The 17,380-nt window shown below is 35.2% G+C and overlaps 1 long non-coding RNA gene across 2 annotated transcripts in view; it reads right to left on the bottom strand.

Annotated features, from left to right (window-relative positions):
* LOC140689280 (uncharacterized) overlaps window positions 1-17,380 on the bottom strand; it is a 668,228-nt gene that overhangs the window by 178,346 nt on the left and 472,502 nt on the right. The window contains exon 6 of one of the 2 annotated variants that reach the window (XR_012064174.1): window positions 16,493-16,834. The exons of the other annotated variant lie outside the window; for it this stretch is intronic. This is a non-coding gene — a long non-coding RNA (uncharacterized lncRNA). Of the gene's footprint in view, window positions 1-16,492; window positions 16,835-17,380 lie in introns of those variants that run through there. 2 annotated transcript variants of the gene reach the window in all.

Below are 17,380 nucleotides of genomic sequence, written 5' to 3'. Positions count from 1 at the left end.
TGTGACTATTGAACACTTAAATATGACTAGTACAACTAAATACCTGAATTCTTTGAGATTTAAATTAAATTAAATTAATATATTCAATGTGTCTAGAACTAGCCGGATAGAGACTCGATATTAAACATACAGCTATTTTGCCATTTCTCAATTCTGATCAAACATTTCTGAGCAAGATGATTACTCCACATTTTGAAAACTTACGTACTTTGAAAAACATGGAACATATTGATGTTTAAAATTTTAATGTGCCAGGTGAAATTACTTATTTAAAAATGTATTTAATCAAGTTTGGATTAATAGCAGTGGTATTTGTGGAGAATTGTTTATATCTAAGCTGTTTTATTGTTAAAAACATTCATGTAAATAAACATTTTATTACCAAGGAATATTGAAAGAAATGAAGAGTTTTTAAGGAAATCTAAAGAAGTTCCGGGTATTTATTTTTAACTTTTACTCAGAATAGGGCAACTGACACTAAATTTTCAAATTTATTTTCAGTCTTTTAGCAGTAGCCTCGTTCTATAATTTATTTCTATAAAGTAGGGTTTCTTAATCTTAGTACTATTGACATATCTAGCCAGATAATTCTTTATTGTGGGAGTTGTCTGCTTATTGTGGAATATTTCACAGCATTCCTACCCTCTGTCCAGTACCAGTGGTAGAGCCCCAAGTTCTGACAGCAAAAAATGTCTCCAGACATTGCCTCACAGATGGCATCTGGCAAAATCACTCCTAGTTGGAACCTTTATATAAAATTAGCATATTTAAATATATATATTTATACTGCCATGTTATCTGGCCCCTTTTGTTTCTGTGTTGTCCTGTGGGACGAGGGGTATGGGAAGGAGTTATCTCCTGGGCCCATCTTGCGTCTCCTGTCAATGCAAGTACCAAATTAGATCCAACAAGGAATCAGTGTTTCTTTACTGGCCAAATCTTCCAGCCTTTTATAACAACTTTGTTGTTGCTTACTAACTAATGAGCATTACCACTAATTATTTACTAAAAATAACAGGTGACCCGCATGTCCAGAGTATTTTATAAAATATTCACAAATTTATATCTTCTCAGCCACATTAATTTTTCTTTCTTACAATTATAAAAAAAATCAGCATCATTAAGTCTCATATATCTGTCCAAACATCTAAGCTAAGTTTCAGAGATTTTTAAATATCACAGTATTTAAAATCATATGAGACTTAATACTGTCAGAACTAAATGTTAACCACGGCTAAGTGATGTGGACTCTCCCATATCAGCTTGGTAAACCTATCTCCTCACCTTCGTTCTGTGTAACCAGTTCAAACTGACTCTCTCGAAGTTTACTTTTATTTTCAGGTCTCGTGAAGAAGAAAGTATGTAAGATGCACAAACATGGTCTTTTTGATACTCCATCAACAAAAAAATTCTTGTTTGCAATATAAAATTATATGCTGGCACTAATGTAGTACTTAAAAATCTGCAATTAAACATGTCATGCAATAAGATAATATTAGATCTGTCCCATCATGCCCTGAATTACACAGATGATAATTATCGATACCAACAGTTCTTTGAAATTCAACCTTCACATGCTTTTATTTGTAAAGTCAGAGAAGCCAAATGACATGCTCCTAATATCAAATACCTTTTTCAAAACAAACAAAGTGGAGAACTTTTATTGTTGGTCCCTTGACATTCATTATGCTGATAACTAGAAACATCCACTACACCAATCAGGTGTGAAGAGAGAAAATATGCTATGCATTTCAGAAAGAGGAGCTGGGTATAGGAGTGTTTGAAGTCTAAGGAAGCACAAACAAAAGACGGTAACTCAAATATTAGGAACTGCAGGAAGTCATTTTCAACTTTAAGACTAAAATGAAAAACAACGAGATCATGTTTTCATAGCATATACCTGCACTTATTGCCTGTACTACTGGAGACTGCTGCTCCTGTTTAATACACGCTTGAAATGCTGATACTTTGGGAGCCTACATCCTCCATCAGTCACCATTTGCTATCTTAGAAAGAATCACCAAAGACCTTGGGAGACGTAGCAACCTGTTTATGCCATGGGGTCTTTACGAGGTAAAGAGATGAAAAGTGGTGTTTGGATCCCATCTCATGCCTACTAATCTCTTATTGATGCCATCCATTAATCATCTTAACTGGAAGCCAGTTGGCAACGGAACCTTAGAATTATAGTTTTATGGTCTCAGCCCTGGCAATACAGAGCAGAACATGGAAAGGCAGGAATGGACTTGAGAAACGTTAGGTAAAACATTGGCATATCCTACAGTTTCCCTTTGAGATTATGCGACCATTACGCATAGCACAAGTCCTCTGCATGGGGTCCCATTACTTCCCCAGGATGGAAAAAAAAATTACTCCAATCTAAGCCTTTCTGTCCACTTCACTGTCCTGCCCACAGTGATTAACTCAGATGAACGTACAAACTAAGAACTTCTAATTACAATGAATCTCAGAACTTGAAAAAGGATTGGGAAGCATGCTTTATCTGTCTATTTGAACCTAAAAGTACATGGGAAATGAATTTCTATAGCTAAAATTTTCCACAAAGATGCCAAAACATACATAGTCCAGCCAATAGGTTAAGAAAAATCAGTTTGGCTTTTGAAAATATTTGATTCTGCATGGCCAGATATGTGAACGATGATGGTTTTGAAACAATTTGTTGATCTTTTCCTTAAGTTAGCTTTTTTTCCTTTCCATTTTAACCAAGAGATTTCTAGCTATCACACCTGAGGTAGGTGTTTTGAGAGACCCTCTACCTTGAGAATAAGGAACAAAATGGGTGGATTTTGACAACCTTCATGTACAGGAAGAGAGGAGCACATTTATACATGTATTAAGGATATTTTCCTTTGTTCTGTCAGTGGGATTTCAATTGAATGCCTTCTTATAGCTAATTAATGATTTAATGTGTTTTTTCTAATGACCTCTATCATGTCTCCACAGAATTTCTTTCCTCTGCAACCAGAGTCAATTACATAGTTTGTAGAACGCAGTGCCAAATTAAAAAAAAAAAAAATGAAGCCCCTTGTTCTAAAAAACAGGCTAAAAGTGCCATTAATCTTACGAAAGTATAAACATTTTTCCCCTCTTCCATGGTCTTTCTTGACTTTTTATGGTGTTTTTTTTTTTTAATTTGCTATGTAATATAGTTCTAAGGAAAAACATACAATTTAAAATTATTAGCATGAATTTTATCATTTATCTTTATATTGTGTTATGCCAGTTTTATATGCAAGTTTAAGAGCACAGAATCACTCAAATTATACAAGTCATGCTTCCTAGTGTGTACTTGATTATGGACTTTTACCAAAAGAGTAGAAATGTTGATGGAAACGAACTGAATTGTCGTTATTTCGAAAGGCACACTTTACACCAACACTCTCTTCTTCTGGCTTCCTGATGAGTGAGGAATGACTGAATGGAAAAGGGACTATGGGTTAACCTATCTTCGATGTAATTTTTTTTTTTCAGCATAAGTAATTGGCTGACAGGACTAAGACAGAAATAAGATAGGGTTTCTTGATCTTTTGTATTTCTTAAAATGTCAATGCCTTCTTTCTGCCTCTGAGCAAGTTTTGGTTCAAGTGGAAAACTTGGTCGTCAGGGCCATCTGAGACAGCATGTTGCCTACCTCATGCATTTTTGTGGGGTTCCCTTAGCTATTCCCACATACTTTGGTTCCCCAGTGTGTTCAGTGCTGGTTATAGAATCTATTTTTATTCAATCTGTTAGCTTCATCGCGCAACTCTTATCCCGAAGCTTAGAAATGTCACCTAAGTTGACTGCTTTTTGGATTCCATAAAATTTACAGTAGGTTTTGGAGCTGCTTATCCCAAACAGTGATTGTCCTCCTGTCTCAGGAAAAAAAAAAAGGTAGACTTTTTCTCATAAATTCTCCAATATTTATCCATTTATTCACAAATTATTACTGAGCACTTACTGTCTTCCAAGGACTATTCTAGTAGATATGTGAACTTCATCTCTACATTTATGGAAATTAAATTCTAGTAAAGGGAGGTAAACAATGAACAAGAAACGTAATTACATAGTATATTAGAATAAGAGTTGTATTTTTAAAAGAAAGAGAGCAGAATGAGGGAAAGGAAGGAGGGAGGGAAGATGGAAGGAATGGAGGGAGAAAGAAAGGAATATAGAAGGGAAGGAGTAAGGAAGGAAGAAAAGAAAGGAAAAAAAGAGAAAGAAAGAAAATACAGAGAAAGGAAAAGGGATTTGACACACCAGAGATGAGTACATGATGAACACCTTGCAATTTTAAATGGGGAAATTAGGAGAGGGCTCATTGAGAAGGTTAGAGTTGAAACAAGGCCTTAGGAGAAAAAAAAGGATTTAAGGATGTTGAATTTAGAGAAAATATGCTCCAAGAAGAGACAGTGCAAAAGACCAAAGGCAGAAGAATTTCTGGGATGTTTGAGAACCAGTAATGAAGCTGGCCTAACAGAGGGGAGTGAGTGAAGAGGGGATATCTGAGAGTTACTGGGGCATGGAGAGGGTCATGTAGGGTCTTGTAGCCATCGTAAAGATTTCAGCTTTTATGCTAAATAAGATATGAAAGAATGGAGTTTTGAGCAGAATGATAATGCGATGTGATTTACTTCTGGAAAGTTTACTTCTGTGATGAAGACACTCTGTTACTTAAATGTAGAAGCAGGGAGAATATGTAAGAGAGAGTTACCAGGCTCCTGGTATGAGATGACGATGACTTGAACCAGGGAGGCAGCAGTGGGAGTGTGAAAGTGGTCAAATTGTGGATTTATTTCTCTTTAGAATGTTTACCTCAAAATGCCCTTCTTTTTGCAGGGACAGGGTGGTCAGAAGTCACCAAGCACTCTTATTCTTCCCACGTCTCTATTTTCACTGTCTTCATCTAGAGCTTTGCAAATGTATATATGAATCTGTTATCCCCACCCCCAAATTATCAGCAAGTTATCTTGAGAGTATTTATGACATGTAATAATGACCATTGCACACGTGCCCCAATCCTTTATGATGGGCATAGGTAACATTTCTTGTCCACTTAGAGGTAACGGCCTTTCACACTGGTCTACCTTACTCATGGGATCATGAAACCACACTAGCACAAAGTTTGACAACTGTATTTTAAATTCCTCATGTGAGTCCTATAGGCTTTGGTTACCACACTATAAAAATTATATTAATTGTGAAAATTCAGATATCAGTGTTAGAAATAATCAGCCTTTGGCAATGCATATTATGAAAGTGTAGAATAATAGGGCATATTTAAATTCAGAAAAAAACATTTCTTTTTTTCAGGTAAAACTATAAAGATAAAGTTTTTTGAATTTTTTAAATTCATTGAGATAACATTGTTTTATAACATATACATTTCATATGTACATTATATTTCAACTTCTGTATACCCTGCAGTGTGCTCACCATCAAAAGTTTAGTTTCCATTTGTCACTATTCTATTGATCTCTATTTTGCCCTCAACCTTTCTTCCCCACTAATAATCACTGCTCTGCTCTCTATATCTACATGTTTATTTTTGTTTGGTTTGGTCATTTTCTTTGTTTTTCTGTCTGTCTGTTTATTATATTCCACATATTACTGAAATCATATGGTATTAGTTTTTCCCTGCCTGACTTATTTCATTGACATAATACCCTCAAGGTCTATCCATGTTGTCACCAGGGCCAAGATTCTGTCCTTTTTATGGATGAGTAGTATTCCATTGTGCATATATATCACACACACACCACACGTTCTTTATCGACTCATTCATTCATGGGCACTTAGGTTGTTTCCATATCTTGGCTACAACCATCCCACTTCTGGGTATTTATCTGAACAGTATGAAAACACTAATTTGAAAAATAAAGTTTTTACTGGAAGAAACTTGAAAAAACATTTTCCCCCCAAAAAATATATAACTGAATAACAACAAATGGGACACATTTAAAATAGGAGAAATTAAATTCAAATATAATGCAGAGCTTTCTAAATTTCAGGGACATGAAGATTATCGAGGTGTTGTCCCTACAAATTAGAAGCAAGAGAGCAGCCATCTATTTTGTTGTTTAGATACTCATCTTCTACCTACGAGGGTTTTTGTTGGTCCCTTGAGGTTTTTCAGCTCTGGTTCAGTGATCCATAGTTAGTCAATTATTCATTCCAGGGCTCCTGAACTAATGTGTTTGGATTTGTATTCTACATGGCTTAAGTCAATGATTTTTAAAAATGTATTTATGTGGAACATTCAGGGGATCCACAACGCTTGATTCAAATTTCATTTAAATATTTAATTTGTTAAAAACTAGAATTTAAAAACAAGTATACTTAGTTGTACTATAGTTACCAAGTTTTAGGACATGAATGATTAACAATATTTTTTCTGCTTAAGCAATTAGTTCGATGCATTTGTGTGCTTAACCTGGAATTAAACATTCCCCTGCCAACACCATGCCTATATTTAAGCCTTTGATTTTCATAAATGAATAACTGACTATGGAGCTGGTAGTCCTGTACTGCCTTTTTTTCAGACTTGTAAAACTTTCCATGTAAAAGGGTACAACAGTACAGTATTATACATACTGTCATAATCTATATTTCTTCAAAATGAATTCAAACTCTTCAGATCATTTGAGTGATTATTTTAGTCTTGAATGATGATGCCAGATTTAGATATAACATTTTAGTTCATAATGACATAAAAGTAAGCTCTGCAAAATAAGCTTAAGCATAATTGAGCATGATTTTATACTATACAGATTTATTGCTTATTGTATGTTTTGAATTATACACACATTTTATAGCTCTACTGATATGTATCTGCTTAAATGATATGAGCATTGTTAGATTATTTTTAGTGATCTAAGCATGAAATAATCTGTTGCTGCTTTTTCCCTTAGGGAAAGGATTGTTTAATTGGAGAGGATCATGCTAACTTGAAAAAATAGTAAAAATAGTAAGCATTTGCAATTTCTCATGTATGTGAATCAGGGTTTTTTAAAAAGTGATTCAATGAAAACAAAAATATAAAATTATAATTGATAAAAGATTGGGAATTTTGTTAAGAAGCCTGTGTATCAAATGTTTGCTCCCATACAGATTCATTCTCATTGATTACATTTGCTTCCTTTTGTTGTGTAACACCACAACACACCACCACAAACTTTGTGACTTAATACAATATTTATTTGCTTACAGCTCCATAGGTCAGAAACACACAGTGTTGAATGTGTGGTTTCTCTGCTGAAGGCTGAAATCAATGTGTAGACCAAGCTGAGTTACCACGTAGCATCTCTGGGGAAACCTACTTCCAAAGTCATTCTTGTTATTTGCAGAACTCAGTTCCTGGTAGCTGTAGATCTGATATTCCTGTTTCACTGTGGGCTGTCAGCATTCTTTGCTCCCTCCATCTTCAAAGCTAGCATCAGATAATCTTTCTTGTGCCAAATCCCTTTCATGCTTTGAATCGCCACATGGTACAACTGGCACAATCTCCTCCAGGGATAGCCCAGTCTCTTACAAAGGATCACCCAATTAGGTAAGACCTGGTGAAGATAACCTCCCTAATTTAAAATCAAATAATTTGGGATATTAATTATATCTACAAAATCCCCTCACACAGCACCCAAGCTGGTGTTGCACTGAATAACTAGAAAAAGGTATATATATACCAGAGCATAGAGAATCTTATGGCTGATTTTAGAATTCTGCCTATTTTTAAACTAATGTAAATTAAATTATACATCAGTTTATACATTGATTTTCTTTTTGTGTAATATTTAATCTAAACAAGTGCCCCTCGGGTTTAAAAATATTTGAAAGTTACTGGTTTTACAGAATACTTTTGCATGGAAAAATAAATATATCAATATATTGATTATTTTCAAATAGATAATGCATTCTAGTGTTTAGTGATGTATTGATTACCTTGAGCTTACAATTTCAACCTCCAGCAATATTTTCCTACACTTTCCAGAGTTTCATCCTTCCTAAGGCTCTAGCTCATTGAGCAGAAGTGTCCACTACTATGATTTAAAATTTCTGTTTATGTTTATTGGAGTGATCACTGTTAAAATTTTTCAAGAACCATTAATTTGTTTTATTAAAGAACTTACATAGAATCTATTTAGAATTAATTTTACATGTATAAAAGAATTGCAGTCGTAGCACAGACTTCCTATACACTCGTCACCTAATCAACTCAGACATCTTATGTGTCCATGGCTAATAAATCAAAACTAATAAACTAACATTATTACAATTTTATGACCTTAACTAGATACTGTATTTGGATTTCCCCAATTCTTCCACCAATGGGCTTCTGTTCCAGGGCCCTATCCAAAATCCCATGTTGTATGTATTTGTCAGATCTCCTGATACGCTTCAATATGTGAGAGTATCTAGATCACGCCTGATCTTTCATGACCTTGACCCCTCTGAAGGCACTGGTCAGATATTTGATAGAATATCAGGTAACTTTGTGTTTTCTGATGTTTTCTCATAACTGGACTAGAGTTATAAATTTGAGAAGAGTACAGTGGAGGTAATTATATCACAGTAGAGGAGTACATGATAGCAACATGAGATACCACTGGTGAGTTTAATGCTGATTGAACTCTGATTAGCCTTGTGTCTACAAGATTTCTCCACTGAAAAGTTACAGTGTGAATAAATCACAAAATCTAGCCCATACTCAAAGGGAGGATGTTAAACTCCGCCTTCTAAACAGAGTTTCAAACAGTTTGTAGACGTATGTTAAAATCACCACAGTAATTAATAAATAGTTTGTGAAGCATTACGCTGTGGATATGCAAATATCATCCTTATAGTTTCTTCATTAATTTAGCATTCTTCAATGTATTGTGCCTCCAGCCATTATTATTATGCTGTTTTAACATCAATTTTCTATTTCCTTCTTTTCTTCTAACTTTGTTAACTAAAATTATGCTGTAAGAAAAACTTGTTTCTTCTTTTTAAATTAATTATGCATCCCCATTAATTTAATTATGCTTTGTCCCATTTCTTTAATTATTCATTCATTTACTTATTCTAGTTTTCACTTATAATCCAATACTAATAATTTATTTTTGCTCAAATCACCAGAATTGGCTGCTCTTCTAAATTGTTTCCTGTGTCCCTCATGCCCCATCAATTTTTCTTTTTAGCATTTCCTCACTTTCTGGCCCTAAAGAATGCTCCAGGCTCACTTTGTATCGTGCCTGGCCCTGGAATCAGCCATTTCTCTAAGAAGCCCTGGAGCCTGAAGGTCATTGAGGGTAACCATAGCAACCACAATGTTTCAACCCAGCTGGGCTCCTAAATACAATACAAACCCTCACACTTTAAGGATGGATGAATTGGCTAGAGGGTTTTTCTATTTCTATGACCTGCTTGCCTTCCTTTTCCACACTTGCGCCCGTAAGATCTGTCTCTGGCAACTCTCACAGCTGCATCCTACACTTATTGTCACTTGATACTGTAAGCATGATGAGGGGATCTGGGACTGGGAGGGAAGGGAGTTCTCTGATGTTCAGATTAAACCTGTTTTGTGATGGCACTAGAAGCCTGGTTCTCAGTTCTGTGATCATCACAAGGGCTCCTGACCCTCTTGCAGTTGTAGTGGTTGGTCTAGCACATACCCCTGCTCCTCCCCACTGGTTTGTCCTGTGACCTCAGTGCTCTGATGGATTTACAAAAAGTCAATTCACCCTTTGTCCAGCTTTTTTCCTGTTATAAAGGTAGGAAAGATGCTTTTCCAGTTCTGCTTCGCTGAGTTAAAACTGTTCCAAAAATTTAAACAAATAATAAAAGAAGAATTATAATGTAATGATGTAAAAATAACAGAAGTTTTGTAACACTTAATGGTCTCTCGTGGTTTTCTTATAATTGATTATTGGATCAGTGATGGACATATTCTTAAACACTTAAAATTGTTCATGGTTAATTCTCCAGCATTTAAAATTTTAGGGTTCAGAAGACATAGAAAAGGTATTACTTTCCATTTGAAATGACATATTATTGCAACTTTTGTAGCAATATTTCATGAACACCTTGATTCTAGTGTAAATTCCAGTATTTCCAGAATACTGGGTGGACTTTTTTATTAGTAATACAATATTTGCATATTTTTAGAAAATTTAAACATTAGAGAAAATACTTTTAAAAATCTGTATCTTTAGGATTTTGATTATAATTTCAATTATGATTTAAATAGCAATTAAATGTCAGTTAGCTTTTAAATAACACACGTGTTATTTAACATAAAATATGTAATATATATTTTATGTTTATTTCATAACATTATATATATCCAAGTAGATATAAATACAGACTATATATAGATACACTGTTCTTTCTCTATATTTATTCAAAACTTGGTGGCAAGGTAAGATTTTTATACTAGGCATTTGTAAGCAGTTTACAGTGTATGTTCTCTGGTTGAGTTGATCATGCCTAGTGCACGCAGTGCTGTGCTGCTGTTATTTTTAAGGCATCTGTTTTCATTTATTGAAAGATTGCAAGGCTGAAAATATTCCCTTGTTTTTTCACTTTCCACTTCTTACCCTCCTGTTGGTACAGTGCTCACCCTTTATTTTTAGCCTATTTGAGGAAGGAGCTATCCTGTTTGTTAAGACATTGTTTACAGCCGGTATTCATTAGCCATTTAGAAGTTTTCATGGCAAGATTCCTGTGAATCTTAGTGTTATCAGGTAACATCATTCAAAACAAGTATGATGTTGAATCTGTCTATGGGGGTCTGTTTCTCCACTGTCTATTCTAGCCCGTTATCTCTTTGTCTATGCTTTTGCCAATATCACCCTGACTTGATTACTGTATTAAATCTTGAAGTTCAGTAACATCAGTTCTCCAACTTTGTGCTTCTCCTCCAATATTGCATTAGCTATTCTGGGTCTTCTGCCTCGCTAAATAAACTTTAGAACAAGTTTATCAATAGCCACAAAATTACTTCTGGAATTTGAGTAGGATTTCATTGAATTTATAGATCAAGTTAGGAAGAACTTAAATGTTGACAGTATTGAGTCTTTCTATCCATTGACATGGAATATCTCTGTTTAGTTATTCTTTGATTTCATTTAACAGAATTTTGTGGTTTTCCTCCTGTAAATCTTGATTTTAGATCTTTTATCTTTTCTAATATGTGCATTCAGTGTTATAAATTTCCCTCTAAGTACTGCTTTCACCTCATTCTGCCATTAACCTTTTAAAACTGCTTTCACAAATTTTGATAAGTTGTATTTTCATTTTCCTTTAGCTCACAACATTTTTTAGTATCTTTGAGATTTCTTTTTTTGACTCATGTTATTTTGCAGTTATCTGGGGATTTTCCAACTATCTTTCTAGTTTAATTCCATTGTAATCTAAGAACAGACATTGTATGATTTCTGTTCTTTTTAAATATGGGAAGGTGTGTCTTGTGGCCCAGAATGTGGTCTACCTTTGTTGACTGTTCATTGCAGCTTGAGAAAAATGTCTATTCTGTTGTTGGATGAAGAAGTCCATATATATCAATTACATCAAGTCAGTTGATCTGGCAGTTTCTGATAGACTTTCTGAAGTCTCTGAACTGTAATAGTGTATTCATCAATTTCTCCTTGCAGTTTTATCAGTTTTTGCCTCATGTAGTTTGACACTCTGTTGTTAGACACACATGCATTAAAGAATATTGTATTTTATATTTTCTTTGAGAATTGACTCCTTTATCATTATGTAATTCTTGCTTTTACCTTTGCTAACTTTTCTTGCTTTAAAATCTTTTGTCTGATATTAATATACATACTCTTGTTTTCTTTAATCACTGTTCGCATAATACATCTTTCTCTACCCATTTACTTAATTTTTTTAATAATTCTTTTTTTTTTAATCTTTTGGTGGGAGGTAATTAGGTTTACTTATTTATTTTTACAGGAGGTACTGGAGATTGAACCTAGGATGTTGTATATGCTAAGCCTGAGCTTTACCATTGAGCTATACCCTCCCCCTCCCCCCATTTACTTTAAATGTTTATGTGTATTTATATTTAAAATGAGCTTCTTGCAGGCAACATATAGTTGGGTCTTTCTTTATGAGCCATTCTAATAATCTGTCTTTTAACTGCTGTATTTAGACCATTGACATTTACACTAACTATTGATATAGCTGGATTAATACCTACCATATTGTTACTGTTTTCAGTTCATTCCCTTTGTTCTTTGTTGATATTTTTGACTTCCACTCTTTTTTAAAATAATTTTTGGTGTTAATTGAGCTTTATATTATTCCATTTTCTCTCCTTTCTCAGCATATTTGGTGTACTTTAAAAAAATTTTTTTGTGGTTGCCCTAGAGTTTGCAATATAAATTTACAGTTGATCTAAGTCCACTTTCAAGTAACACTACAGCTTCATGGGTAGTGCAAGTAATTTATAATACAAAATAATCTAATCCCTCTCTCCTATACTTCGTATCATTACTATTATTCATTTCACTTATACATTAGAAGTCATAAATATATAAGCATGAATAGTTAAATACATTGTTGCTATTATTTGGAACAAAATTTTATCTATTAAGTCAATTATGAGCTAGACAAATAAAAGTTTTTATTTTACCTTCTTATTGACTATGCTTTGATGAAGCTTTTCATTTATGTGGATGTCAGTTTCTGAACTATATCATTTTTCTTCTCTCTAAAGAATTCCTTGTAACATTTTCTGCAACGTAGGTCTACTGGCAACAGAATTCCTTAATTTTTATTTGTCTGAGAAAGTCTATTTCTCCTTCATTTTTGAAAAATAATTCCATGGGGTACAGAATTCTAGTTATGCAGTGTTTTTTTTTTTCTCTCACCATTTTAAATATAGTACCCCACTCTCTTCTTGCCTGTTTCTGAGAAGTCAAATGTAATTGTTATTTTTGATAAGTAAATTTTTTTTCCTTATGGGATTTTTCAAGAATTTTTCTTTTTCTTTTCTGCAGTTTGAAAATGAAATGATAGGCCTGGGTGTGTTGTGTTTGTATGTGTGTGTGTTTTGAGAATTTATACCATTTGGCATTTTCTGACCTTCCTGAATCTGTGGATTGATGTCTGACATTAGTTTGAGAGAATTTCTCAGTCATTATTTGGAAGTTTCTTCTCCTTTTCTTTCTCTCTTCTTCTTTTTTCTTTTCTGATATTTCCATTACATGTGTTTTGTACATTTTGTACTTGTATCTCAGTTCTTGGATATCTGTGTGTTTTTTCTTTCCTTTCCAGTTTTGGATGTTTCTATTCATATATCCTCATGCTCAAAGATGTTTTCCTCATCATGCCCATCAAAGACGTTCTTTATTAAGACATTCTCTATTTCTATTACAATGTTTTTTTTAAACTACTAGCATTTCTTTTTGTCTCTTAAAGTAAACAGCATTCAAAAGCATTTGGGCAACGTAAGTGCAGGTATGAAAAGTTTCTCTATAAGAGACCTTGACATGTTAGTCATAGCTGTTTTAAATTCCTAACTTGATAATCCCAACATTCCTGACATACCTGAGTCTATTTTTGATTCTGTTTCTTCAAACTGTGCTTTCTGTCTTTTGGTATGCCTTGTAATTGTTTCCTTTATAGCTGAGCTTGAAATAGTCAGTAAAGGGGCTGCTGCAAACAGACATTTCTTATTTGGTAGTGCATGTGTGCTGGGGGAAGAATTCTATAGTCTCAGTGTTTTAGTCAGCCTGTAGCTCTGCATTATAAATTTCGCAAGTACTTTCCAGATATTTTTAACCCCCGCTTAGGTGGGACAGGATGGCTAGAGTGGGATGGACTTAGGTATCTTATTTCCTCTAGGTCAGGTAGGCTATGACAAAAGCCCAGACTCTGGTTAATTAGTTTCTCCTGAGGACAGACTTTGTTAAGAACAGAGAGAGAGCACTCTAGTCTATTTCATAGTGGTTCTTTTTTTTTTGCTGTCACCCTGCTGGAAGCCTGAGGGGATGTTTCTGTGATATTCTCTGTGAGAATCTTGTAGCATTCCAGAAGGCATACTTCACAAAAGTGTGGGAGCCCTGTCCACGTTGAGCCTCCAGCATTTTATCAATTCCAGTTCAGTTTCTCTGACCTGGCGCTGGTTCTCACGGATGTTTCTGCTCATGGGTTTCTGCTCTGATAAGTTGTGATTCTCTGTGTTCCTTGCAGGTCTCTCCAACTTGGGGGCAGCAGTTTGCCCTGTGATCTTACTTTACTTAACTGAGAAGAGTTGCTGATTGTTCTATGTGTTCAGCTTTTTACTTATTGCTACAATGGAGTGGCAACTTTCAAGTTTCTTACATACCAGACTGCAAAGTGCAATTTAGTTTTTCACTTCATTCCTTACTGCTGTTGACTAATATTCCACTGTCTGAATATACTTTATTTAACTATTAATCTGTTAATGATCATTTGGATTGTGTCCACATTTTGGCTATTATTCATAATGGTGCTAGAACATTTGTGTACATTGTGTGTGTGTGTATGTGTGGCATATGTTTTCATTTCTATAAGAGTAGACATGCTTAGTGATATGGTAACTCTGTGCTTATGTTGTTGAAGGATTGCCAGCCTATTTCCAAAGCATCTGCAGCATTATATCTTTTTTGAAGAAATGTCTGTTCATATCCTTTGCCTGCTTTTTTAAAACATAGTTATTTCTCTTTTTATTATTGGCTTGTAAGAGTTTCCAATATATCTATACACACATTCCTTATGTCAGGCAGAGTACTGTACACCGGTTACCAATCCCAGGGGAGGGCTTTAAAGTCTTCTGCCCATTACATCTTGGCATCAGAGTCACAAGGAAAACACAAATCAGCCAAGCACTGGCAGGGAACAGTGCTTCACTTATATAGGGAAGAGACTGAGCAACATCACTTCGACAGAGTGCGTTGGTCTCCTATGGCCAGCAGGTCCCTCCCCACAGCTGACGCAGAACATACCTAAGCACACCCTGCTCGCACTGTAGTAGAAGAGCCCCGTCACCGCCCCTCAGAGGACAGATAGAACGGCAGAGTTGGCCACTGCCCTGTGATGCACATGTTTTGAGCAGGTACAAAAGAACATTCCTTGATCTTGAACTAGAGGATTATGTTCCCACACAAGACGGGAAGCCTGGCACAGGCTGTGCGGGCTCTTCATCTCTTGGTGAGGAAGCGTGCGAAGCCCAGGGCCCATTCTTCTGTGTCTGAGCTGGGACCTGAAGAATCCACCGTTGAGGCTGCCTCTCCCAACACTTATTAGCTACACAATTTGTAAATATTTTCTCCCATTCTGTGGGCTGTCTTTTCCTTTGATGGTGTCCTCTGAAGAACAGTTCTTGTTGGTATTCTTTGAAGAACAAGAGTTTTTGATTTTGAAGTTGTCCAGCTTATCTATTTATCTCTTTTGTTGCTTGTGCCATTGGTGTTTTATTTAAGCAACTAGTACCTAATGGAACACTAGAGATTCACTTAATGTCTATGCAGTTTTGCCTTTTCCTGAATGTCCGATAGATGTGATCATACACTGAGAAGCTCTTTTAAAATGACTCCTTTGACTTCATAATATGGATTTAATATTTACCCATGTCCTTGTGTGACTTGATAGATCACTTCATTTTGTCTATTCTATGGATGCACCTCAGTTTTGTACCCATTTACTTATGAAAGGACATTTTGCTGGTTACCAGTTTTCAATGCTTATGAGTAAAACTGAAATAAACATGATATGCAGGCTTTTGCACGCACGCACGTTTTCAGGAGCACAACTGCTTGATCGTACGCTGAGACTATGTTTCACTTTGAAAGGCACCGCCGAACCATCTTCCAAAGCACTTTTACCATTTTGCATTCCTATAGAGATGAAAGAGATGGCCTTTTCCTCCTGATCTGAAATTGATATTGTCGAGGTTTTTGTTGTTGTTTTGTTCTGCTTTTGTTTTTTCTTTTTGCCATTTTCACAGGGTTGTGTGTCTTCCATGTTTAATACTGGCTTTTCTTACAGTTGTTAATAAGAGCAAAGCTCTTCTCACTTTCTAATGAGAGGTTTTCAAATTGTGCTTAGCTGCCAGTGGTCAAGTTGACATAGGACCTTACGGTGGTGGGCTTCTGTAGGAAAGACAGTGTTGACTTTAATAATTTTTTAAACCATTCTGAGAAAGCATTCCATAAATTGTGAGGCTCAGAGGCAGAGAGATTCTGCTCTTTCCCCTCTTCGTATGTTTTTATCCTCACCAGAACCCTTACCTCGCTTATGAGCCTTGCTTTTCTCCATATACTCATTTTTTTACGCAGGTTATATTCATCCTTTTAAAGATCCTCACACATTATATAGGTAACTAGTCTTAATGAAAGTTTTCTTTTATTGCTTTCACTTTTTAAATCTGAGGTGGAGTATTACTTTCACTAAATACACAGAGGTTTCGCGCATTTTTCGTTTCATGGTCAACACCTTAATCCTTCCCGAACTCTGCAATTTCGATTTATTCTTTCTCGAAATTCCTTTTGTCCTCTTGTTTTCTTTCTCCTATAATTGCTAAGGTGTTCCTCACAGAGTCATAGATACTAGCCAAATTCGGTAGGCCTAGTTCTCGTGGTCACCTCTTCCCCTGCATATCAAGTTGTACTGAGTAACTGTTGTAATCTCTTGTAGCCGAAGTACTGACCGCAAACCTGCCACAGCAAGCTGTTCATTGGTTACAGGGTCCGGGTTACCTGAGTTTGGGGGGAGGGTGTCATTTCTCTCCATAAGCCTTGGTGAGTCTTTTATAATCTAGCAATGATTAAATGACTTGTTCTAGTTGTGAATGTGGCCCAGTCTCCTTCATTAAGCAGAACAACTGAAAAAGAACAAAAATAGAGAGATCCTTGCCTGAGGTATTCCAAATCATTCGCTCCTCCTTTGCCTGCATCTCTTACAAGCTTTTAGTCATATAGAAAAAGCCTTGACATTAATCAACATGCAATGGGCAAAACCATAGTTAATAAGCTTAATATATCATTTTGGGTGTTAATTAAAGCTCATTGTATTCACATTGGAATTTTAGGTCAGTTATTACCCTGGAGTATCAGCTTATAGACTTCTCAGTGATCCAGAAAATATAACAAATGAAAAAAGGCCTATGTTTTTGTTTTATGTTGGAAGAATAACCTTTAGGGTTAGGGTTATAATTTCTGAGTGGAATATTTAACATAATTACATTCATATTCAATAGGGCATCTTTTAGAAAATCACTGCTCAGAATGCAGTTCTATAAATGTTGTATCTTGAGCCAAATTAAACATGTAAAATGCTAAGTTCTCAATCTAAGGGAAAACGTTACCATCTGCTGTAATTACACAGAATGAGAAAGATAGTGAATGTATTCCCATTTATTGAATACAAA

Source organism: Vicugna pacos, chromosome 25, assembly GCF_048564905.1.
Source record: "Vicugna pacos chromosome 25, VicPac4, whole genome shotgun sequence".
Taxonomy (NCBI): Eukaryota; Metazoa; Chordata; class Mammalia; order Artiodactyla; family Camelidae; genus Vicugna; species Vicugna pacos.
This window is presented reverse-complemented; position numbering and strand designations above follow the sequence as displayed.